We start from the raw sequence: 27,079 nt of genomic DNA, 5'->3' as shown, positions 1-27,079 counted from the left end.
CAGGCAGATTCTCAACCACTGCGCCACCAGGGAAGCCCAAGGTTACTATTCTTAATAACCCACTTTTAGGTAAGAAAATATATGGAAATTAGGCAATTTGCATAATTCATTTTTAGTACATTAGCAGGTCAGGATTTAAACTTAATAACACTACTTTAAAAAAAATAACATTTCGTAACAGAATTCATCCAAGATATCTTATCATTACAACATTGTGTAAAATTCAATGTACGTGTACTTGTCATTGATAATGATAACCTACGAGTATGGATGGTTGGGAGAGATGCTTAAACTTTGAATAAATTGTGTCCTCTAAAACATCCAAGAAAAAAAAAAAACTTAGCTGGATTCTTTTGAAAGATTCTGTGTATGTCAATCATTTCCATTAAGGAATGTCTCAATTTGTCCAACAGTTATAATACTGTAAAATTATATATTTGCAAGTAAAATATTTGTAAACAAAAACACACTGTGGATGTGCTGGGTGGAGCAGTTCTTTAAAGAACTTAAATAATAATTTTATGAAATAACAACTAAAATGTAAATTACTCTTCTAAGTTATACTATAAATTAATATTATTATGTATAAAATTTTCTCAATGATAATACATGTTTTCATTAATAAGTTTTATTTTTAAAACAGCTTTAAATTTACAGAAAAATTGAACAGATAGCACAGGGAGCTCCCAATATACTCTGCCCACCCAGCCTCTGCAGACAGTTACCCCTATTATTCATGTCTTACATTAGAATGGTATGTTTGTCACAATTAATAAACCAATGATAAACTATTATTAGCTAAATCCCATACTTTATTCAGATTTCCTTAATTTTTACCTAATGTCCTTTTTCTGTTCCAGGATCCCATCTCAGATACATATTACATTTAGTCTTTATGTTTCCTTAAGCTCCTCTAGGCTGGGACAGTTTCTCAGATTTTCTTTGTTTTGATGACCTTGACAGTCTGAGGAGTACTTGTCAGGTATTTTGCACAATGCCCCCCTATTGGGCCCTTCTTGATACTTTTTTCATAATTATACTTAGGCTTTAAATTTTGGGGCAGAAGACCATAGTGATAAAGTGCTGTTTTTGTTAAATTATATTGAGTGTATATATTTCCCATGTCATTTATAGCTGTTGACGTTGACCTTGATAACCTGGCTGAAGTAATCTTTGTCAGGTTTCTCCACTGTAAAGTTACTTTTCTTCCCCCACCTTTCCATATTGTTTTTTTTTTTTTTTGGAATGAAGTCACTACACACAGCCCACACTTAAGGAATAGGAAGTTAAAGTCCCATTTCTTTAGGGTGTAATACCTACATGATTTATTTGTAATTCTTTTGCACAGGAGGTTTATCTATCCTTCCCATTTAATCATCATTTATATTATATATATGTGTACCTATATATAATATGTGAATATTTATTTTATATTTTGAGTTATAATCCAATGCTATTTTATTTATTTTCTTGCTCAAATTTTTCCAGTTTTGGTCATTGAGAGCTCTTTCAATAAGTTCCTGTGTTCCTTTGACATACTGCCACCACTGTGGTATTCCATACTTTACAATACAGTCAGATTGTCTTGTCAAGTCTTCACTGTTCCTGGGATCCCCTAACCTCCTAAATTACTTTTTAAAATTTACATTATGGTCACTCTTTCTGTTGTAAAGTTCTATGGCTTTTGACAAATGCATAATATCCACCATTACAGTGTCTTAGAGAATACTTTCACAGCACCCAAAATCCCCTGTGCTTGACCTATTCTTCTCTTTCCCCATAACCCTAGCAACCACTGAACTTTTTATTGTCTCTATTGTTCTGCTTTATTCTAGTCATATAATTGGAATCAAACAACATACAGCCTTTTCAGATTGGCTTCTTTCATGTAATAATATGCATTTAAGTTTCCTTCATATCTTTCCTTGGCTTGATAGCTCATTTAGTTTCATTAATATTCTATTGTATGGATGTACCATGCTTTATTCATTCATCTATTGAAGAACATCTTGGTTGCTTTCAATTTTTGGTTACTATTAATAAATCTGCTACAAGCATTTGTGGGCAGGTTTTGTGTGAACATGTTTTCAACCTACTTGGGTAAATGCCAAGGGGCAAGACTGCAGATTACACGTAAAAGACTAACAAACTCTTTTCCAAAGTGGCTGTACCATTTTTAACTTCCCACCAGCAATGAATGAGAATTTCTATCACTCTGCATTCTCAACAGCATTTGGTATTGCCAGGTTTTTGGAATTAAGCCATTAAAATAGACATATACTGGTATCTCATTGTTGTTTTTATTTACTATTCCCTAATGATATATGACATTGAGCATCTTTTCATATGCTATTTTACATTTGCATATCTTATTTGGTGAGTTACCTATTCAGATCTTTTGCTTATTATACAGAGTTATTAGTATATGTTGGATACAACTCCTTTATAAGATATATATTTTCCAAATGTTTTCTCCCAGTCTGTAGCTTGTCTTTTCATTAACTCAAAAAAGGTCTTTTACAGACAAGTACTTTTTTAATTTAATAAAATTCAAGTTAACAATTTTTGAATGGATCATGATTTTGATACTATATCTAAAATCTCATTGCTAAAGCCAAGGTCACCTAGATTTTCTCCTATGCTATCTTCTAGAAATTTTACACTTTTTGTTTTACATTTAGAATTATAATCCATTTGAGTTATTTTTTGTGAAAAATGTAAGGTCTGTACCTACGTTCTTATTTATTTATTTGTTTATTGCATATGGATGTCCTAGTTTTCAAAGACCATTTCTTGGAAAGACTAGTCTTTCTCAATTGAATTGCCTTTGCTCTTTGTCGACAATCATGACTGTATTTGTTTTGGGTCTCTCTCTGGGCTCTCTATTCTGTGCCATTGATCTACTTATGTATTCTTTCATCAACATCACACTGTCTTTATTCGGTACCTTTATAGTACAACCTAAAGTCAGGTAATGTCAGTTCTCCAATTTTGTCCTTTTTTTGCTTTAGCATTGTGTTAGCTATTCTGGGTCTTTCACATTTCCATACAAACTTCAGAATCAGTTTGCCAATATCCACAAAATAGCTTGCTGGCATTTGATTGAGATTATACTGAATCTATTGATAAATTTGTGAAGAATTGATTTCTCAGTAATATTGAATCTCCCTATGCATGAACATGGAATATTTCTTTAATTTCCATCTTCCTTGACTTCTTTCCTCAGAGTTTTAGTTGTCCATATATAGTATAGATCCCAAATATATATTATTACATTTCTATTAAGTGTTTTTCTTTTCTTTTTTTGGTACAAATATAAGTTGTATAGTGTTCTGAATTTCAACTGTCAGTTGTTCATTGCTGGTATATAGAAAGACAATCGACTTCTTTATGTTAACCTTGTACCCTGCTATAATCACTTATTAGTTCCAGGAGTTTTTTGGTTGATTCTTTGGGATTTTCTAAACAAAGGACGTGTTCACATGTCATCTGCAAACAAAGACAGCATTTTTCTTTTTCCTTCCCGATCTGTGTACCTTTTATTTCCTTTTTTGTTCGTTTGTTTTTCACTACCTAGGACTTCCAGTAGGGTGTTGAGTAGAATGTCTTTAATTGAGCACAGTTTATATGACTCATCTCTTATCATATCAATTATATTTCCTTCTTTAATGTGTTAGTGGTTGCCCTATAGTTTGCAATATACCTTTACAACTAACCACATCCAGTGAACACTATAATGCTTCCTGGGTAGAGCAGGTGCCTTATAATGAGTACTCTCGCTTCCTCCCTCCACTCCCTTGTAACACTGCTGTCATTTACTTCACTTATCTATATGCTATTATTTTACTTTCATGCATTCTTTCTCCAGTGCTCTTCCTTTCTTTATGTAGACCCAAGTTTCTGACCAATATCATATTCTTTTTTTCTGAAAACTTCTCTTAACATTTCTAGCAGGGTATGTGTTATCAGCAGCAGTTTCACTCAATATTTCTTTACCTAAGAAAATCTTTATATATCCTTCACTTTTAAAGAACAATTTTGATGGATATAGAATACTAGGTTAGTGGGATTTTTTTCTTTCAACAATTTATATATTTTATTCCATTCTCTACTTCCTTGCATGGTTTTGAGGTTTTTGACAAGAAGTCTGATGTAATTCTTAGCATTATTCCTCTATAGGTAAGATTTTAAACCCCTTGCAGCTTCTTTCAAGACCATCTCTTTGTCTTGGATTTTTCTCCAGTTTGAATACGACACGCTTACATTTACATTTTTGGTATTTATCCTGCTTCTTGTTCTCAGAATTCTGGATCTGTGGTTTGGTATCTGTCATTAATTTTGGCAATTTCTTGGCCATTATCACTAACAATTTATTCTGCTCCATTTTCTCTTTTTTCTCCATCTTGTATTCCAATTATGCATATGTTATATCTTTTGCAATTGCCCTACAACTCTTGGATATTCTGGGGTGGTTTTTTTCTATTCATTGTTTTCAAAGATTTTTTTTGATGTAGACCATTTTTAAAGGCTTTATGGAATTTGTTACAATATTGCTTCTGTTTTATGTTTTGGTTTCTTGCCCACGAGGCATGTGGGATCTTAGCTACCCAACTAGGGACTGAACCTGCACCCCCTGCATTGGAAGATGAAGGCTTAACCACTGGACCACCAGGGAAGTCCCTCCATTCATTTTTTTTTTTTAATAAATTTATTTATTTATTTATTTATTTATTTAGGCTAAATTGGGTCTTCGTTGCTGCGCACAGGCTTTCTCTAGTTGTGGCGAGTGGGGGCTACTCTTTGTTGCGCTGCGTGAGCTTCTCATCGTGTTAGCCTCTCTCACTGTGGAGCATGGGCTCTAGGCACGCGGGCTTCAGTAGTTGTGGCATGCTTCAGTTGTGAAGTTGTGGCACGCTTCAGTTGTTTGCAGGCTTCAGCAGTTGTGGCACGCGGGCTCTAGAGCACAGGCTCAGTAGCTGTAGCACACGGGCTTAGTTGCTCCACTGCATGTGGGATCTTCCCGGAGCAGGGCTCAAATCCGTGTCCCCTGCATTGGCAGGTGGATTCTTAACCGCTGCACCACCAGGGAAACCCCCTCCATTCATTTTTAAGTTTGTATTTAAGTTTGTAAAGTTTCTATTGACATAGCTTCAATTTTACTGATTCTTTTCTTATCTGTGTCCAGGCTACTGATGAGATCATCAAAACTATTCTTCATTTCTGTTACAGTATTTTTTATTTCTATTATTTCCTTTGATTCTTTCTTAGAGTTTTCATCTCTCTGTTTACATTACTCATATGTTCTTGCATACTGTCTACTTTTTACATTAGAGCTCTTAAAGTAATTAATCATAGTTATTTTAAATTCCCTATTGAATTATTTCAAGTTCTGTCATATGTGACTTTAGTTCTGAAGAGAGCTTTGTCTCTTCAGACTGTCTTGCTTCTCACTTTTTAACATTCCTTATAAGTTTTTCTTAAAAGTCAATTGTGATATATCAGGCAATGGGAATTGAGACAAAGAGGTCTTTAGTGTGTGGTTTTATGTTAACCTGTCTAGAAACTGGGTTATGCTTAGTGTTTTCTATAGCCATGCATACCAGATGCTTCAGTTTCCTCTAGCGTTCTTGTTAGCTTCTTCCAATGTTGGATTTTCCTAAGAACTCCTTCTTTAAAATAGAGTCTGTGTCCTGCAGCTTTTTCTGTTGTAATCCACTGTTCTTAATCTGGAGCCCTGTTGATGTGGTGGTAAGGTGTGTGTGGGTGAGGGGAGGCATTCTACAATCTTATCATTAAATCCCAGTCTTTTAATGGGACTGAGTCCCTGGGTTGTGACCTTCTGAAGTATTTCTTAGCCTTTTTCTTTCTCCCTTTAGGTGACACAGGAAGACTAGAGGGGCCTAGGGTTGGCTAATAGCCCTTTCCCCAAGTCAAATAAAGCTCTGATAAAGATGTTTCCCTTGAAGAATAAGCCTTTCTTAGGGAGAATGCCCTGAAAGAATTTCAAAAGGGTAACTTTTCTTCTCCACCTGACCAAAACATGAGGGTTTTCCTAGAATCATTACCATGGAAATCTGGTGGGCTTCCTGAAGGTCAAACTCATGAGAGTATGAGGGCCCCCTTAAGACTGTGCCTTTGAAAGTTTCTTACTCTCAAGTTAGTCCACACTCGGTCTTCCTACCAGTTTGTGGCTCTAGTGTCTTCTCCTCCAGGTAAGTTGATCTTGACTGACATTCTCTGTATTCCTCTGTATCTCCAGATTTTCAGATGGTGGTTTGCCCCATGGCCTCAGTTCTCTGATGCAGCTAAGAAAACTCATTGATTTAGTTGGTTTGTTTAGCTTTTTTTGTCATTGTTGAAAGGATGAGAGTGATTGGTAGTGACCGCCAAGCACTTTCCATGTTGGAGCTGAAATTGAAACTCTAAGCGCTACATTTTTAGAGCACTCATTTTTTTATTCTTTTTGGAATCTTTTTTGTGTTTTTCTAACTTTAATTCACAAAGCTGTCGGTCTTTTGTAAGACTTAGTGAGGGTGACCCTGGAATTACCCTCAGGTCCCTTTTAACTCCATTATTCTAATATTAAATCACGCACTATAAATCTACTAAAAATTTATTACAAATGAGAATGCTGAATTTCAAAAAAGTTAACCCCAGAGAAGAAACCAGAATCTCTAGGATCCTATGGACTCATTGTCCACTGGCCCTGGCTCTGCATACCTCCAAGGTGTAATTTTAGTCTATAATTTTAAAACAATGTAAGATGGTAAGATTGCAAATCTAGTACACTTTGTACTAATATTTATCTTGTTGAAAAAAAATAAATCTACATGATCCAATATCATACACATTCATTTGGTCCCCTTCTTTGAAGACTCTACTAACTTATAATTAATGAGAAAACCATTTTAAGGTATTAAAAATTAATTTTTGCTAGAGTAAAAAGGACTAAGAATTAAAATATAAAATAAAGTTTGTTTGTTCTTTTTTTCCAGTTGACTATATCTCCACTTTAAATACTCAGGAGTCTGATTTCATTCCACTGGCTTTTAAACAATAAGTACTTCTTAAAACCTAAGTGACTATTTATTTAGTCTGTTACTAAGGCAAATTGCTGAAATGATAAGCGTTCATGTCGGTAATGTGTACAGTGTTTAGAGAGAACATCAAAAAACGTATGGAAAAGCATTTGAACTAAGCCAGCAGTATGTCTTTGAAAAGGAGAATTTTGATTTGGGGCCTCTGATCTGTATGCTATCCCATTTCTCTACTGACAAGCTATTCATTTTTAGGCACCTAGAAGTCTGAACTATTAAGAAGCTGTACTCCAGAATCAATGTTGGTTTTGTCTCCCACCCCTTCACAGACAGACTTTCTTTGAAATCAATTCCTCTTTGGGGCTAATTGTTTAAAAGCCATGACTTCATTTCTAGGTTAAATACACGTCTGTACTATTCTCAGAATTAAAAGAAAAAAAGGCAAAGGAGAAAAAAAAGCAGTCTTCAAGTACTATGTTCAATTTACTGAAAAATGTCTAGAATACTAAAGTATCTCCAAAGGCAAATCTTTGGTGTGACAGATGCATAATAATATCCATAGGCTGAAGGGTCTTAGAAAAGCATCCTGTAGCTACTTTAACAAGAGTACTAAGTATCATCTATAATTCATGCAAGTATATTGAAGCTTTCTGCTGCCATCCAAGAAAGATGGTTTTCAAAGCTACAGAGTGCAATAATCCAATATTCCTTGTAGAGAGTTCCATACATCTCATATAGATTTTACACTGGAGATCATTTCCTTGCTGAAATCCTCAGGAACATAATGTGATATGTTCAGAAAACACAGATTTATGCTATGTGTTATGTCTGGAGGCTTGGAGGGTAGTCATTAGATCATCAAGTTGAGGATGTATTTCTATTTCTAGTTAGCTTTCCTCAACATTGCAGTGGTCACTACAAAACGAATGGGTGTCCAAATGCTTCAAGAACTTCATTTTTTGTGTTCAATATATTTTTCAATTAGAAAATAAGTTTGACAATCAGAGTATACTCCTGGTGAAAGGCCAACATGACCATGAGTATAATTCAATCATTTCTTTTACAGAAGGGGACTTAAGAAATGATACCAACTTCTGTTGAATTATGTTGCAGGCCCAAAGTGGTGAGCTTCATAAAATGGCTTTATCTGCTACTCTCAGAAAACGACAGTGCCATAGTCAAACAGAAACGGGTAGTCATTGTAAGCTCTGAGCAACACAACGGTGCATTGGAAGAAAAAGTAATTGGAAAAGCAAAGTAATTTTCACTGGACCAGTGTATGCAATATAATCTATAATCAGACTCCAATTATGGGAAATTCTCCATCCACAGTAATCTTCGAGTAGCCACCTCCTCTTCCAATACTTCTCTCCTTTCTTTTATGGATATTACCAAATGTCATCAGTGTATTGCACTGCCCTAGAATTCTGGACTACCCAACATGCTATACAACTTCTTCCCAGGGTTGTGCCAGTCACTAGATGACCCTTGTAGAGCTGAAGAATCATTACAACCCAGGACTATGCTACCACAAAATAGACACGAAAGAGTATTTGTTGAACAATTAAGGATATCAATGAATAAACAAACAAATGAAAAGATGAACTGATTAGTTGGTAAATAAATACATTTTCTTCTGACTGGTATGCTTTCCCCACTTTTTATTTCAAGGTTATAGAGGTTTTTTTAAAATAAAATTTTCATTATAGAATAGATTTAGATTTATGGAAAAGTTACTAAGATAGTACAAAGTTCTTATATATTGCATATCCTTCCTCTATTGTTAATATCTTACATCAGCATGGTGTGTTTGTCACAATTAATGAACAGATTGTTGTGTTATAAACATGTGTTATGTTGTGTTATGAACACCACAACTTGATGTGTTATTATTAACTAAATCCCTTACTTTATTCAGATTTCCTTAGTTTTCACCTAATATTGTTTTTCTGTGCTAGGATCCCATCTCAGATACCATATTACATGTAGCTGTCATGTCTAAAGATTCTAAAGAGTTAGGCTTATCTTGGCTGGGACAATTTCTCAGCCGAGTTTATAATGACTTTGGGTGTTTTGAGGAGTATTATTCAAGTATTTTGTAGAATGTTCCTCTATTGGGCTTTGTCTGGTGAATTTCTCATTATTAGACTGTAGCTACAGGGTTTTTGGAAGAAAGACCACAGAGATAAGGAGCGATTCTCATCACATCATATCAAGGGTACATGCCATCAACATGACTTATTACTGATGGTGTTGACCTTTGTCACCTGGCTGAGGTAGTGCTTGTCAGGTTTCTCCACTGTGTTACTCTCCTCCTTTACACTGTCCTCTTTGGAAGCAAGTCACTGTGCACAGCCCACACTTAAAGAGTGGGAAGTTATATTCCACTTCCTTGAGGCAGAGTGTCTACATATAATATTTGTAATTTTCTACACAGGAGATTTTTCTTTCCTCTCCAATTTATTTATTTGATCCTTTATTTATATTGGTATGGACTCATGGATAATTATTTTATACTTTGAATTATAATCCAGTATCACTTTATTTTGTTGCTCAAATTGTTCCAGTTTTGGCCATTGGGAGCTCTTTCATTTCACTTCTGTGTCCCTTTGACACACCCCCGTCACTGTGGGATTGTTTGCTTGTTTGTCTGTTTGTTTTTCAGAGCATTTCTTTACTTCCTGACTCATGCTTCAGGCTCATCTTATTTATTTCCTGTCCCAGTCCTAGAATCAGCCATTCTTCCAAGAAACTCGTGTTCCTGTTTTTTTGGAGAATGGCATTAGAAACCAAGATCTTGGCACTAGGTTCCACAGGGTGTTGTTGTTAGTTTATGCATTTTTTCACAGGATATAGGTAATGTTTTCTCTGATGGTCATCTTACATAACTTTTGACAAATTACCTGGAAAATGGGTATGATAATTCCTACATCATAGAGTTGTTATGTATTTCAAATGGAGTAACTAGCAGTGTCTAGAGTAAAAGCAAAACAAACAGTAGCTATAAGCGATAATATCAATTTACTAGAAATGAAGCAAATGATAACTTTGTCTCCCAAAGCCAATTTCAATTCTCTAGAGGTTTTGTTTTTGTTTTGAGATGTTTTTATTGCCTATTTAAACAGAAAAGAAGTTAGAGATTCCAATTCTAGGCCTAGCTCTGCTGTTAAAAAGAATTTAGTCAAATCATCCAATGTCTCCTTTTCTATAATGGGTATAATAGGATTCACTCAATATAACGCCATAGGGTTAGTCTGTATGTAAAACAGACACAAATCAATGTTTATACAAATATATGCATGGCAGTGTTACTATGATTTTTGTCAGTGTCATTAACCTCTGACTCTTTTATTGCTCTTTTGCCACTTCACTTTTTTCTCATTTCCCCCCAAAATTATTTACCATACCGGCTTGCATTCTTCCCTTAATTATAAATTTGAATGATGCTAGGTTTTTAAAAACTGGCATCCAAATTCAGATGATACGACTGCTTTCAAATTCTATTACAACAAATACACATTGGGTAACTATATTAGATGCTTAAAATTTAGTTAACATTTTTCCTACTTAGTCCACAGGTAGTATTTTAAGGTAATGAGCCCTCTTGGTTCTTCCTTGAGAAACTTTAATTAAACGAAGTGTTACTAAGTCCACTGAGTTACCCAGCCATAATGAATGAGGAAAGATAGATGTTTGGCACAGCAAGGGATGTCAGGAAAGTGTAGCATCTCAAAAATGCCCTCATATCAAATTATTGATGCAAAACAATTGACTACTGTCCTAAGAGGCAGGGCTGTCAACTGTCTAGACATGATCAGATATCAAAGTTGACGGGTTTTGCAGTCTGATCATCTTGTTTTCCTTTTACCAAGGTAAAGGCAAGGTGCTTCAGCACACCTGATAGACGACAGGAAGTATCAATATAACCACAGGAGCAATGTTGACCTCCTGAGGCTGTGTCAACTTTAAGAGATTGATGCAATTATTTACCAGTCTGTTTGTTGAGGAGGATGGGTAAGGCAGAATGAATATTTCTCTCTCAATCCTTTGAGCCTCACTTCCTCCAAGATACTAGTCATATCCCATGTGAAAACACTCTAATTGATCTTAAGACCTGATGGAAACATGTTGAGAAGGAGAACTGAACTAGGTTTCCATGCTTATAATGTTAAAAGTCACTGCTCCCTCACTGATTCACTTTCGTGGACAGCAAATTCAAGTTTAACTATTTTTGGCAGCGACCAATGTTTTTATTATTTACATAAAATCTATTTGCAAGTCAGCAAAGTGGTTAATAAAATACTTCCTGTGCATATGCGATCTCTTGATCCTTTGGTATATCTCATTTCTAGATTCAAGTATATCAAAAATCCTGAGGTAGATGTGGTCTTATTTATTGATGCATGTTTATTTTAGATTTGTCACTTTAAATGATTTGTCAATTTCTATTTTTTCCTAGTCTCCTAGCTAACTATTTTTTAAATTGCTACTTGACTCCTCTACCAGCATGAACTTCAAGGGTGAATTAATGTCAAGGCCATACAGGGAGAAAAAGGCTCGAAAATCCACATTTCTATGTTTTACCTGGAGGTGAAGGTAGGTTTCAGAGGAGAATGGAAAAGACATTTTCTCCCACTGATGACAAGCGTTGTGTTTGATTTGTATATTGTTGCTAATGGCATGGAAGAAAGGAAGAATTTGAGAGTTTCTGAGGTTAGGCAATTCCCTGAAGAATCTGAAAGCCTAGAAGTCCCACTACCTGCTTTTTCACAATTGGAATCAGTGATGCATTGGTTTCTTTGTCTGGGCTTCTAGAAGATCATTAAGAAGGAACCTGAGGGTCATCAGAGAGTCTGGTGCACAGGGGAGCAATGTGTGACAATGCAGTGCATCCTAGTGCAACCTCCTTTGAAAGGCAAATAGAGAAAGACAAATTGAGAGGATAGAAAATGCAGGGAATTCACCCATGCAGTCCATTTCGAATTAAACATCCCTTCCTCTCTAACCTGCCTATTTCAGCAGAGAAGCGGACATGACTTGTCACTCTATGCGCTTGCCAGATGAACTTGTAGTTCATAACGAGGTTCTACGTGGGAGAATCAGAGGAATTCTTCACTGTTCAACCAAGCCATAACGTCTGGGCCTTCCTCTTATGGAATACCGAGTGTACTACTGCCCTGGAGTCCAAACTGAGCCTCTCCACAGCACAGGGAGGTCAGCTCCGTGCTCTGTGACCACCTAGAGGGGTGGGGTAGGGAGGGTGGGAGGGAGACACAAGAGGGAGGGGATATGGGGATATATGTATACATATAGCTGATTCACTTTGTTATACAGCAGAAACTGACACAACATTGTAAAGCAATTATACTCCAATAAAGATATTTTTAAAAATAAATAAATGAAGGAAAAAAACAAAACAAACTGAGCATCTCAGCCAAGCCATGTTCTTTAAAAAGCCAAAGTTTTAAGTGACAAAATCCCAATTCAAACATACAATTAAAAACTTATTGACATACCTACATTTCCTCAAAACAAATACACATTTGAAGTATATAAACAACTCCTAAAAATCAATGAGAAAAGAGAGATAACCCAATAGAAAAATGGGCAAAAGACTTGGATACTTCGTCAGAAAAGATGTCAAAATGGTCAATAAACATAAATAAAAAGCACTCAACTTCCTGAGTCATCTGGGAAACGTAAATTCAAACCATAGTGCAATCCTGCACCATCCCTAGCAGAATAATTAAAATGAGTAAGATGGAAATTACTCAGTGCTGATGAGAAATCGGGGTGATCAGAACTCTTCTACATTGCTGGAGGAAGATCCACTTAGGAAAATGATTTGGTACTATCTAATGAAGCCTAACATATGCATCCCCTATGACCCAGGAGTTTCACTGTGAGGTACACACCCAGTAGAAACATGGGCATATATTCATCAAAAAACATGTCCAAGAATATTCATTGTATTGCTATTCATGATAGACAAACACTGGAAATATCCATCAACCACAGACTAAATACATGGTGTTAATATTCACTAGTTGAAAATCATGCAGATGTGCACATGAATAATCTAAATTTACACACAACAGCATGGAAAAATCTCATAAGCAGAATGCTGGATGAAAGAAGTCAGATGAAAAAGAGTACATAGTAGATGACTACATTTCTACAAAGCACTAAAAGAGGAAGAACTAACATATGCTGCTAAAATTCAAAATAATGTTTATCTCTGGGGAGTTGAAAGGAGGCAAGAGGCAGGGGTTTGGGAAAGCTGTAAACTTTGGTTTCCTGACCTGGGTGCTGGTTACATAGCTGTGTCCAGTTTTTAAAAAATCCATCAACCTGAACTTATGATTTATGAATATATATAATCAGCAGTTGGCTCTTATAACTGAAATACCCAGGGGTAATCCTCAGAAATAGCCCCATAGATGCCATCATTGATACCGTCTCTCTCTCTCTCTCTCTCTCTCTTTCTCTCTCTCTCTCCTGGTCTGCCCTGTTTTCTTCATTGGTTATTGTCGTGGACAAGGTCTCCCTGAATGATGTTAAAATGTCCACTAGCATCCCTGGGCTTACATACTGTCCAGTTAGAAACACAACAAAAAGAGAGTTCCTCCACTCTTTCTTAGTGTGAAGATCAAAGAACTGAGTCTCATTGGACCAAACGGAGATTTATGTCCATCTCTATATGAAGCAATATGGGCAGGGTGATGGAACACAGTGAAAGGCCAGGACTACATCATATGCCCATCCCATCATCTCCCATTTCTGCAGATTAACTGCACTCAGCTGGGTTGTTCTTGCTGGGGGTCTCACAATACGGTTGCCATCAGATAGATTTTGGCTGGGCTGGAGTCATCTTGAAGACTTTCTGCTTATAAATCTGTGAGAACAGACTTGGACAGCTGGGGCTACTTCGGCATCTCCTTCTATCTCTATGTAGTCATTCTTCATGGTCTCTTCAGCATGGGGGCTTCATGGTGGCCAGACATGGTGGCTTGAATGGACAGTGAGATACCAAAAAAGATATACAGACAGCAAATAAATATATGGAAAGGTGCTCCACATCGTATATCATCAGAGAAATGCAAATTAAAGCAAGAATAAGATACACTAAACACCTATTAGAGTGGCCAAAATCCAGAACACTAACACCGTCAAATCCTGGCCAGGATGTGGAGCAACAGGAACCCTCATTTATTGCTCGTGGGAATGCAAAATAATACAACCACTTTGGAAAACACTTTACCAGTTTTTACAAAACTAAATATACTCATAACATATGATCCAGCAACCGTGCTCCTTGGTATTTACCCAAATGATTTGAAAACTTACATCCACATAAAAACTTGCACACAAATGTTTATAGCAACTTTATTCATAATTGCCAAAACTTGCCCTTCAGTAGGTGAATGGATAAATAAACTGTAGTACATCCGGACAATGGACTATTTTTCAGTGCTAAAAAGAAAGGAGTTGTCAAGCCATGTGAAAAGACATGAAGGAATATTAAATGAATATGATTAAGTGAAAGCAGTCAATATGAAAAGACTATATACTGTATGATTCCAACTATATGACATTCTGGAAAAGACAAAATTATGGAGACAGTAAAAAGGTCAGTGGATGTCAGGGTTGGGGGAGTGGGGGATGAATAGGTGGAGCACAGAGGATTTTTAGGGCAGTGAAACTACTCTGTACGATACCATAAAGAGAGATACATATGACTATACATTTGTCCAAACCCATAGAATGCACAACACCAAGAGTGAACCCTCATGTAAACTATGAACTCTGGGAGGTTATGATGTGTCAAGGTAGTTTCATCATTGTTATGTAATAAATGTCCCACTTTGGCGAGGATGTTGATCGTGGGGAGGCTCTGCATGTGCGGGGGCTGGGGGTAAGTGGGAAATCCCTGCACCTTCCCTTCAATTTTGCTGTGAACCTAAAACCGCTCTAGAAAAATAACATCTATTTAGAGGGAGGGAGAGAAAGAGACAGCACAAGTCACATTATCTTTTATGACCTAATACATGGGTTGGCAAACTATGGCCTGTGAATCAAATCTGACCCTTTACTTAATCTTATGAAGTTCCATCAGAACACAGCCAAGCCTGTTTGTGCTACCCCTTACAACGGCAGACCTGCATAGTTGTGGCAGAGACCAAATGGGTATGGCCTGAAAAGCCAAAAGTATTTACTATCTGGCCCTTTACGCAAAACGTTTGCTCACTCTGACCTAGTCTCAAATATCACTCAGTGTCATTTCTGCTGCATTCTGTTCACTACAAGTAAACCTCTAAGGCCAGTCCATGCTCAAGGGGAGAATTTGCTGACATGCGCTAAACCACCCAAAGGTGGATCCACCTAGTATGTACACAGTGAGAGGGCAATCAGGATGCTCTTGGCTAAAGAAGGGCTCAAGGATGCTGAGCTGACCCAAACAGGAACCCTCTCTGAGGTGAGATGGAATGCTTCTAATTCTCTGGGCAGGTTAACTGAGTGGAGAAGGTGCAGATGGTACATTCTTTTTCCAAGTTAGTTAACACCATTGCCCACACCAAGGTGGTAAGAACAGAACTTGTTCCTCTCCAAAATTATACTTATTGCTCAGGGGTAGTTATGTTGAAATCATTCCGACAACTTTTACAATGCTCTAATTGAACTGCCTGGGCACAGAAGAATTGCTTTTTGCAAAAGGAAAATAGCTGGGAGAATTACAAAAATGGCATATCAGAAAAAACGCAACATATTCTTGGGTTTTTGAAATGTCAGACTTCTGGGCACCAATTTATCTGACTTACATTACAGGGCTACAAACAATCAGCAACTCTTATGTGGCCATTTTTCACAATAAGAATACATTTCTAAGTGCTATTTTAGCTCAATAATGATGGTACAGATCTGTTTATTTTGCATTTATGTGTGTATGTTGGGGGGGAGGGGGCAGTTCCCTAAGTGATACCTTGCCTTTGGCGATGTTGGGCAACAGAGGAAAATGTATTATATTAATCAGATTGGACCACTTGCTTAATGAGAAGAATGTAATCTGGATTTTAACACAATACAAAGCATTCAAACTCCACATGTAAAATTAAGCAGTCACTGAGTTCCTCCTACAAGAATATGTCACTGACATCATCTCTCCTGCTCCAGGGCAATCGAGAAGGCTCAAGGCCATTATTATAATCATGAAAAGATTTCTTTTGATTGTATTATGCCCAGAGAGGCAGTTTAAAAGGTGGGTTGGAAATGGAGGAGGGGGGTCTACCACTGCAGGAGAATAGTAGACTCCTTTTGGTCAGCCATACTCCTCACATCAGGAGATACACACATATCATCTTAAGAGAGAAATACTGGCCGGCACAACTTTATGAAACACAGGCCAGATGTTGGCAGAAATACTGATTTTGTCACCTCTCTTTCACGTGTTGGTATAAAGAGGAGATTTTTTTAAAATTACCTTTCCTCAACAAGCATTATATCTAATGAGAGATTTGGGCACATGCACCACCTGTTATAATTCAAGGCACAATGTGAAGAGGGCCTGCCAGAGAGTTGGTGCTCAACAAGTACAAGTTGGTTGAGAACTAACATTTATTTAAGGCGTATGCATGGCAAGCACAATGTTTACACACATTCAATCCTCATGATAACTTTATCAACTATATATTATTATTACACTTATTTTAAAGGCAAGGAAAATAGGGCTTCATAAAGTCAAGTAACTTGTTCAAGGTTACATAAATTTGTTTCTGGAACCTGATCTTGAACTAACGAAATCTGGTTCCAGAGCTTGTGATCTTAACTACTATGTATTACAGCCAATGAATGGATGGATAGATGGATGGATGGATGGATGGATGGATGGATGGATGAGTGGACAAACTGATAGATGGAATAACCAAAATACTGTGATCATGTAGGGGAAGGAGTAAGTACATATGACTAGTTCATAGAGAAGGCTAAACAGAAGAGGTGACATTTGACCTGAGTCTTGAAGAAGACAGATGTTTCCAGGTGGAGGAGAGGGAGATGGACTTCCCAGGCTGGCAGAGAAGCATGAGCAAAGACACAGACATCCAAGTCTCCATGAATCTAGAGGATGACAGGTAGTCCTACATAACTAGGGCACAGGTCATCCAGGCCAGCAGCCCAGAGAAGAGGCTGCTGAGTGAGACTCCATGGTAAAGGAGTCTGGAATGTCATGTTGAGTTTGGGTTTTCTTCTGCAGGTAGTAGAAAACCTTCAAAGATTTTTTTTAATGGTGGATAACATTTATCGAGGACTTAACTGTGTGAGCCATGAAGTGTTAAAATCCTCACAAGAACCCTGTCGAGGTAGACGCTAGCTATTATTCCTCTATTTTACAAGTAATGAAGTTGAAGTTCAGAGATGTTAAATCACTTGCCTAAAGTCATATAGTCTAGAACTATTTGTATCTGTATTTGGACCCCGGCAGTCCTCCAGAGCTACAGAGCTAAACAGAGCAAGAGAGCGGCATGATTTTATGTGTGTTTAAAGAGAGAACTATAGCAGCAGTCTGGATGAGGATGAACCTTAAGATAGGGAAACTAACTGGGAGGTTGTTTGTGTTTAAGAGAGCCTGGGGAAATGAGCTAAAGCAGGGTTTCTCAACCTTGGCACTATTAACATTTTGGGTTAGATAATTCTTTGCTGTGGGAGCCTGTCCTGAATACTGCAGAATGTTTTGCAACATCCCTGGCCTCTACCCAACGGATGCCCTGTAGTATCCCCCTTCAAGGTGCAACAAAGGAAGATGTCTCACTGGAAGGCAGACTGTCCCTAGTTGAGAACCAATGAGTTAAGGCAATGATGGGGGATTGGAAAACAAGGGATATTTCAGAAATAGGATCAACAGAACCAAGGGATCAAAAGGTGGAGCACTCAAAGATATGTCCGGATGTATGACACAGTGCTGGCAACGGTCAAGGCAGTAATAGACCCAGGGTTCAGCTCAGGGTCTGAATTTAGCAGGCTTGGGTTTAAAACCCAGCTCGGCCATTTACCATTGGGTAAACTGGAGAAAATTACTTATGCTCCCCAGGTCTTAAAAAGAAGAGCCTAATAGCACTTACCTCCAAAATTTGTTGTGAAGATTGAAACAGAATACCATGAGTTAAGTGTTTAGCAGAGTTTCTGGCACTTAGTAATTGCTCAATAAACAGTACTACTAGCCAGTAAGGCAAACACAGGGAAGCTTCTTCAACCTCAGGTTGTGGAATCCATGGTTTGAGAGGTTTTTAGGGAGTGGACACTGTGAACTCTAAAAACAATTTTCCACTCAGTGGAATATCTCTCCCGGCTCCTTAAAGTTAAGTTGAAAAAAAGAATATATAACTGAATATTTGGTTTTATATTAATTGTGAGTATCTGGTATATATACGTATGTATGTGTATACCTCTGGATTTCTAGGTATACTTGTGCATGTACACATAAACATATACTAATTAGATCATTGGAATCATACTAAAACATTAATACTAATTATCAATAGATGTTAGATTATGGGTGAATTTAACTTTTACCTCTATTATTTCTATTATCCTTTATAATTTTTCTATAATGAATAAGTATGACTTTTATAAATAAGGGACAAAAGTAAATATTCTAAAATACCTTCCCTTAAAATATATGGATTGAAATCCTACTATGTGTCAGATACTACACTAGAAACTGAGGATACAATAATGAGAACCCCTGCCCTCAGCCCACCCCCCACACACACATACACACACACGGGAACAACAAAAGCAACAAAAACCACCTTAAACCACATGTGCACATACCAGAAAGCTGGAACTTGAAAAATCAAGTTCAAATGTAACTATGATACTCCAGAAGCAACCAAAATGATGAGCTCTGTCAACACCATACTAATCATGTTTTTAAGTCTGACAGAAGATCCAAAAGAATTTTCTAATTCTCCGATTTTGCAAGGGTTCAGTAGGAAACTCCACTGTTCCCTCCTTTTTAAGATTTTGCTTCCTCTTATTTAGTAATTCCTATCCTGAGAGAATATAATACAATTTTGCAATGTCCAAATCAACGTTGAGTCTAATTAGTAGAGATAGCTCCCCTGGAAACTACAATTCTCCACAGGGAGACTTATTTCAGTAACAAAGCCTTTCTTTAGACAGTATATAAAGGGTTTTCTATTTCAAAGTACAAACCCTTGCCTCCCTGCACATTCAGGGAAATTTAGAAAGTATGTATTTTTCTGAGCTCTCACAGACTTAATGAAAACAATTTGGGCCTCTGGAAAACTCTCCAACATCCTCACTGTGTGTGTCAGCACGACTGATATGCCTGCCTTTGACTCACTATAACAAGGAGATTCTGGCTCAAAGTTGTCACTTTCAGTTTCAACTGCTGTCTGTGTGAAGAGTAAGGGAAATGATCAATTAAGGGTGCTCACTCTACCTTCTGCATCTTTTTTAATTAAGTACATACTGAAATGATGGACTTTATACAGATGACAGTATAGGCATTCTGTGTCTGCCCCTGTCATTCATTCTCACTGTTGTATTTCTGGAATTAGGATTCATGTTCTGTCATCTTGAATATTTTAATACTTTACTGATCTCGTACGTGTTTAGCCATAGGAGGACAGCAGTAAAATAAAATTTTATAGCCAACAAAGTCCTTTATACCTATAGTTTATTGCACTTTTTATATTTTGTTTAACAACACATGGCTCCTTGAGACTCTGAAATAAACATAGCTTCCTCAAGTCGCGGTGGGCTTGTGCTCTTTCATTTCTTGTTGAGGGTTGATTCCATTGTCAGGATGGAAAGAATTCCTGATAATTGGCCAGAGAGGCTGCAATTCTATCAGGCAGGTGCTTCTTTCTCTAAAAGTGTTAAGACAACCTTAAAGCTCCTTTGTGTTAGAAAAATGCCCCATTTTTTTCTTTGCTCCCAAAATACAGGTATTCTCCATTCAAAGTGATCCTTTTCCATGGACTCCCCAGATTACATTCTATTTCAATCAATAAGTCAGGGATCAATCAATTGATGAGATATGAAGGAGCCCATTGACTCCTAAAGTAGTTGATATTTTCCAGCAACAACTTTTCTCACTGGCTAGGGTCTTTAAAATTTTATGATAATGACAAAACTATTGTTTTGGGTAGTGATGATTTCTTGGAGTAATTAACACTATCTTATTTTTGTTCTTTGGTTTGCAAAGTTGGCTTGGTGGCCCAAGAAGTGAATAGAGAATTGTAATATGGTGCAGGACATTAGAGTAGTTTCTATTGCTCCCTGATTGAGCTAAATAACTGGTTTGGGGGATTTTTCAGTACTTGTTGTTGTTGTGTATATGAGTAAAAAGCAAACAAACAAAAAACCTCTAGGTTTTTCCATAACACAAGTTGCAGAGAGAATTGCCATCCCAGAAGAGTATAATGTAATGAAAATATCATTGAACTGGCTTCAATTCCCAGTTCTGATGATACTATTCTGAGGGGGGAGGGGGAATGCAAATTATTTCATTGCCCATGAGTTAAAAACTGAACTTAAAAAAATGGATTAGATTCATTTCTGAGGTCCTTTCCTACTCCAATTTTCCATAGTTCTAAATAAAATACATTACACTTATTTGATCCCATTGTGTCATTGTCAAAATTTCATCTGTTCATTCGCTCATTCATATCTCCTACCAAGATTTATTAAACAACCAACATTCATTAAGACCTCAAATAACCTGAATTTGTCTTCACCTCTAACGCTTCCAAACAGGATATACTTCAGGATATTTTGGGGACAAAGAGTTAAAGAGAATGCTAACTGCCATACAGAAATAAACCACTGATGTCCTTGATCTTACTGAGCTCTTGACCTATTTTCCTGCCTGAATGGCCGGGAAGAAATTTCAAATTTTAACCCTCCTCAAACTCAGAAACAGAATATAAAAATATACACGCCCAACAGACGTTCCTTACCACCTCTTCTTATTTTCAAAGATGAGATCATTGAGCCTTCGAATGAGAGTGGTGTTAGAAGGGTCACCATTTCTGGATGCTGACTTCGGATTTGCAGGACTCTTGGGCCATTGCTGTCAGCTGCTGAGTTTCTACAAGGCCATCTTAAGAACTGAAATATAGCAGAAAGAGCGGAGTTTAGTTCTTGGATTTTTTAATGACTTGTTTCCCCTCATATCCTCGTGGTCAGGAAGTTCATTGGATTGTCTACCTTTTTTTGGCTTCAGTTTAAAGTATGTTTTCTAGTCTGTCTCCTATTGAGCTGGAAATAATGCCTCTTATGCCCCTTTGAACAGCCCTTCTGACTCTTGAATACGGTTGTTAAGATGCCCTTCAACTATCATTACTGTAAGCCATGTATCCTTTGCGATAAACATAATTAAAAACTGCTCCAGGGTCTTCTTAAAGTAATGTGAGATTTTTACATTTTTATGCCTGGCGTGGGTAATGTTAAAAAGTAGTACTGGGATGAGAAAGTAGGTGGGATGTCAAAAGATACCCTCCATCCTTAATGCTCCCTTGATGGAAATGACAGCCTTATTTGTTTTGTTAACCAGTGTATAATTAAAAGTCAATATTCAAGATCATAATAAAAATCTGTATAACTACTCATGGTGTGAGACTGAGGCTTGGAAGAAAAATCTATTAAAACACAGCCTTGTGTAATTTACAAGAAATCAGTAATAAAATGTTTGCTCTCAACATTATCTGCAAAATGGTCTGTATATTACCAGAATAAATCCATATTACTTGGAGGCTGTAGATAAATATCCATAGGCAAAGTTCACATTGAGGTTATCTGCCTCACGTTCTGAACTGGGGAGTGCTATTTAGAGGAGATAATTTGTGGTTTACTTCTCCAAGTCTCAAGTACATTGTGCAGAAATGAGTTTAGTTCCTGACAGGGTATCTGTCATATCCAAGTAGGAAAAGAATGCCATTGCAGGGTTGTACCCATTGCAAAAAGGATATAGCTTTTGTCCTCAGTGTGAAACAAAGGGAAGATTCTTAACAATTAAAAGTCCTGAATGAACCTTCTGTTCACAAAAAAAAGGGAGATATTTGATGCTTTGTAAAACACTGATTCATTGGGCAGTAGAGTGATGTCTTATTTCAAGTCATCAGTAAATTCAGTGCTCAAGTATATGAAACTTTCATGAAGTTGTACCCTGGATTCTGATTTAAGAATAATTTTTTATGCATAGGAAAAAATCTAATAGCAATGGGGGGAGTACTGAAACACCCTAGCAGAAAAGTTTTCATGGGATGACTGACACCTTTCAAGGCAAGAAAATGGGCTTTGGATAATATTTGATTCCCTGACATTAATTAAGAGTTGTTGCTTCTTGCCATTTAAATTAGACTCTAAGGTGGTGTTAGGGAGAGGGTCTCTCTATTGTCTCTTTGTCTCCTTTCCCACCCCTTTGTCACCTCTTTCCAGCAACAGAAGGGACTTCGAATCTTGTCTGGTGATGACTACTAACATCTATTCATGGTAAAGTCCCAGTTCTAGAACTCCAGAACTTTTGATATGGAAATGGAAACTCTGAAATTTATAAATCCCCTTTCCCTCTCAGTACACTTGACTTTCAGGAACTATTGTCCTCTAGGGGAGTGGTTCTCAAAACCAGCAGCATTAGTATTACCTGGGAACTTAACAGAAATACAAATTCTTGAGTCCCACCCCAGACCCCCTGAATCAGAAACTCTGGATGGGTTTCTGGAGTAAGACCCGGTAATCTGTCTGTTAGCAACCCTCCAGGTGATTCTGATGCTCACTAAAGTTGGAGAACCATTGCTGCAGGGAGTCCAGAATATTCTCGTTGAGGCTCAGCGCCCAGCAATGATTTCTTTGTCCTGCGTGATACCTGTCCTTCCCTTAAGCCAATGAATGTTGTGAATTTCATTGATGGGGAATCACAGGGCAACATAATTTACTTAAATAAAAAATAGATTTATTTTATATTTCAGAAACATTAATCCCTTTACACATGTCCTGTCCTGAAAGAGAACTTGGCAAGTCTGTTAGGTTCCCATTTTCAGCAGGATTTCTTATTCTCACAAACTTATGTCTCTTTCTCCTCATTGCTTCCAGAAAACAGAGGCATTCCAAAGTCATCTGAAGCTCCAGACCAATTTCATACTCAAATTAGAGAAATAAAATATTCAGTACAGTGAATATAAAACTGGCATTCTGGTGACATAGATCTATAAACTGGGCCCACTGAACTCACTAGAACCACGTTAGTAAATGATCATGGTGAGGACCTCAAGACTTACAATTGCTTCTGAATTATGAAAAATAAAAATATATCAGCTACATTGCCTCTAGACTTAAGTAATAGGGGTATTCTGTTATCCTCTCCAGATTTAATAGTTCATCTCCATGGGTGTAGTTCGATGCAACATAACTGATGTTGATTCAGTTTACTGGCAACTCTCTGAGTCCACATTTTGACCCAGCAAAGCCCTGCATTCCCTGTCTAAACCTGACAGGATATGGGGATTGAGGCCATGGATAACACTAGCAGGAAGGCTCTTGTACCAGAGTGAACAGAGAAAAGACAGCTAAGGTCCTGGTTCCCAGACTGTGCACGGGGCACTACCACAAACATAAGAGTGCTACAGGGTATTTTAAATTTGTAAGAGTAACATAGCAATACTCCAGATCTGTTCACACTGCATGAATTACTAGCTTACAGTAATTCACAGCTTCAAAATTAGCTCCAGGGACTTCCCTCGTGGTGCAGTGGTTAGGAATCTGCCTGCCAATGCAGGGGACACGGGTTCGAGACCTGGTCCAGGAAGATCCCACAGGCCATGGAGCAACTAAGCCTGTGTGCCACAACTACTGAGCCTACACGCCACAACTACTGAAGCCCACGCGCCTAGAGCCCATGCTCCACAACAAAGAGAGGCCACAGCAATGAGAAGCCCGTGCACTGCAATGAAGAGTAGCCCCGGCTTGACGCAACTAGAGAAAGCCCGCGCACATCAACGAAGACCCAATGCAGCCAAAAATAAATAAATAAATAAATAAATAAATAAATAAAAACATTAGCTCCAGCTCCTTTGAGGACACCCTAGCTTCACAAAGCTGGGTTTTCAGAAGTTGCTGTGATAAAAAGCTAGTGCCCTGCAAAAATTGTTGTGGAACCAGAAATAAGGGTGTCAGTGTCCAATCTGAGGGCAAGATTTGAGAAGTTGTGCAGTGCCCTACAGGCACACACATCCATCAGTAAATAATGGTGATTATGTAAGAATGAAAGAAACATTTTTTTTTCATTCAACATATATGTATTTTTTCAAATGGCTACTAAGTTGTTAGGACATAAATACATTATACATTTTAAAGTTTTTGGACCTAGCTACTTAACAAACAAAACTGTTAGGCATTTCTTTTGGCATAGAGGTATTATGAACCAAGAAAGTTTGTGAATCTCTGGGCCAGGGGATTCTTCTTATCTGGAACTACCAAGAATAAGATATTCACCACAGAGGTGGTAGGAGCCAAAGGCTGTCAGACAAAAGCTTATAGACAAGGTCAAGAATGTGGGGCTGCAGCTCTCCTGAGTCCTTGCCTGGCCAAAAACTTGTACTGCCAGGATAGCAACTGTTTCTCTCTGCCTTGTATTATATTGAACTTTTACACATCAATCTCCTCCCTTAGAATGTAAATTCCTGAGATCTTTCCTTATTTGTTCCTCTATTTTCCCAGCACAACATCTTGAACGCTTTCTGAGAGATTGTCTTGGAATCAAGCAGCTTTTAGATTCGGTTGAAAACATCCTTTCAGTATAATTCTTTAGTTATTCTTGCACCTCCCAGATTTCAGGTGGATGCAACATCTGTGATGAGGCCTCATGTTACTCCCATGCACATTGGTGCTTGAGCAGATGTCACAATTCATGGTTTCTGTAAGCTTGAGGCTTGGGGACCAATGGCCTGGCTGGCCCCACGTTTCAGAGTCCTGGACCTGTGTATACTCAGTGAATGAATGGATGGATGGATGGATGAATGGACAAAATCCTCAGAAGACTGATCTGTGTTTTAACATAACGGCCATTAGTCTTACAAGTCAGGAAATCAAAGGTAGCAGGCAAGGGTGACCAGGACAAACACTGCATGTCCATACCCCTGGGAAGTTCTCTCTTGAGAATTATACCCTTTTAAAGGACTTCTCCAAAACCATCAGCTCGAAGATTCTGCCTATCTTAAGAGTCATTAAGATCTTTTTATCTTATGCAAATAAGATTTCCTGACAAATTCACTGAACATATGAACACTTTCTTAATCTGCCCCTATACTCACCAGGAAGGACAGTGAGTTCTGTTTGGCATGGTCCTCTCTAAGTCATCTATACATATAAACATGCTTGACCCAACTCTTGTATGTCTGAACATATCTGCCCTGACTTTGCTCCAAATAGATACCTACTTATTGAGTAGAGGAGGAAGACTAAGTTTATCAAAATGATTCCATGTAAAGTTCATTGATGCATCTGCTAGAGTTTTTAGCAGTATGTGCTTGCAAATGGCGTGTATTCCAATGGTCCATTTGTAAATCAGTTATGTGGAACATGAAATTCATTTTTCCATTAAAAAAGTATTTATAAAAGGTGGTTACTTTTCCATCTTAGCCCCCAAGCTTATTTAGCCTATAATTTTGCTAGAATAAGGTATATTCACAAATGGGTTCACACTGCCTTAGTGTTCGTGGTCAAATAAAGCAGAAAAAGTAAAATTAAATAATAAGTTTCCATTTTTAAATATACCTTGAAGGTCTATGTTTTGAAAAAGACAGTTTTAAATAAAAGGGATGAGATAGGTGAAGACTTTTAGAAAAATTCTGAAACAAATTTTGTGAAAAATCTGAACCTGTATAATCCCATCCCCAACTCAGAAGAGATACTTAACCCAGCAATAGCAGCAAGGATAGCCTTGGTATTCATAGGAGTAATTCTCCCCTGACCTCATTCTGTACTGCATTACCACCTCCTCCATGGGTAACAGATACATGTTGATCTATCTTCCTGGCATCCCTTCCCCCTTCATCGGTGACAGCCTCTCAACATTCCCTCAGGGGAAAAAAATCCTAATCCTACTTCCACTTTAATCCTTCATGAAGTTTACTGACTCCATCTCTGAGGTTAAGAAGTGTGCAGGGAATTTAGTTCTGGGTTGGCTAATCAGAGCATTTCAGCCTTCAACTTATCGATTGGTCCAGAGATGAGCACATGACCTTATCAGTTACAGTCAGAACCAAGGTGCATGACTTTTACCAGGACTCTTGGGAAAAAGACCTTCATTGCCCTGGAGTTTCTAAGCTTGTAAGATGCAAGCCTGGTGCTGCTTATAAAACAGCAACAACAACAAAAAGCAACCATTGAGCCTACTTGGAAATTAAGCCAATACAGGAAGGTAGAGCCAAGGAACGTAGAAAGCTAAATTCTTGACTACAAATTTTAAACACCTGTGCCTCCAGCCTGTTCCTTAAATACATGAGCCAATGATTTTTCCTTTATGTTTCAGGCATTTTTAGTTGGCTTTCTGTCACTTTCAACCAAAAGAGTTGATTTATTTTACAACAAATGTCAACTTATAGTATATGTTTTAGACTGCTTCTGTGAGAATACCAAGGAACACCCACACAACCTGTGTCCAGTTTCTGATACCAGGTGGGTTGGATTCCAGAGATTTCCAAGGGGATTTGAATTAGAGGTCACTGGTTGTTCATATTTCTTGATTTGGGTCTCTTCCTACCATTGACCACCCATTGTTAGTGATGTTTTATTCCTTCCTCCTCTGCCCCCAGGGAGATATAGAAATGCAACAAAAAGAGAAAAGGAGAATCATAGAAATATAACAAAGAATTTTCTTTGATTAGAGAACTGAAGTTCTTTTCCTCTCTTTCCACTGTCAATATACATATCTTAACAAAACTACTTTAATCTCCCCAGGTCTTTGTTCTCGTATTTGTATAAGAAGAGACCATGATTCTGAGATTTCTGAAAGTAAATGA

This window comes from Balaenoptera ricei, chromosome 11 (assembly GCF_028023285.1).
Source record: "Balaenoptera ricei isolate mBalRic1 chromosome 11, mBalRic1.hap2, whole genome shotgun sequence".
NCBI lineage: Eukaryota > Metazoa > Chordata > Mammalia > Artiodactyla > Balaenopteridae > Balaenoptera > Balaenoptera ricei.
Note: the sequence above shows the minus strand (reverse complement) of the source record.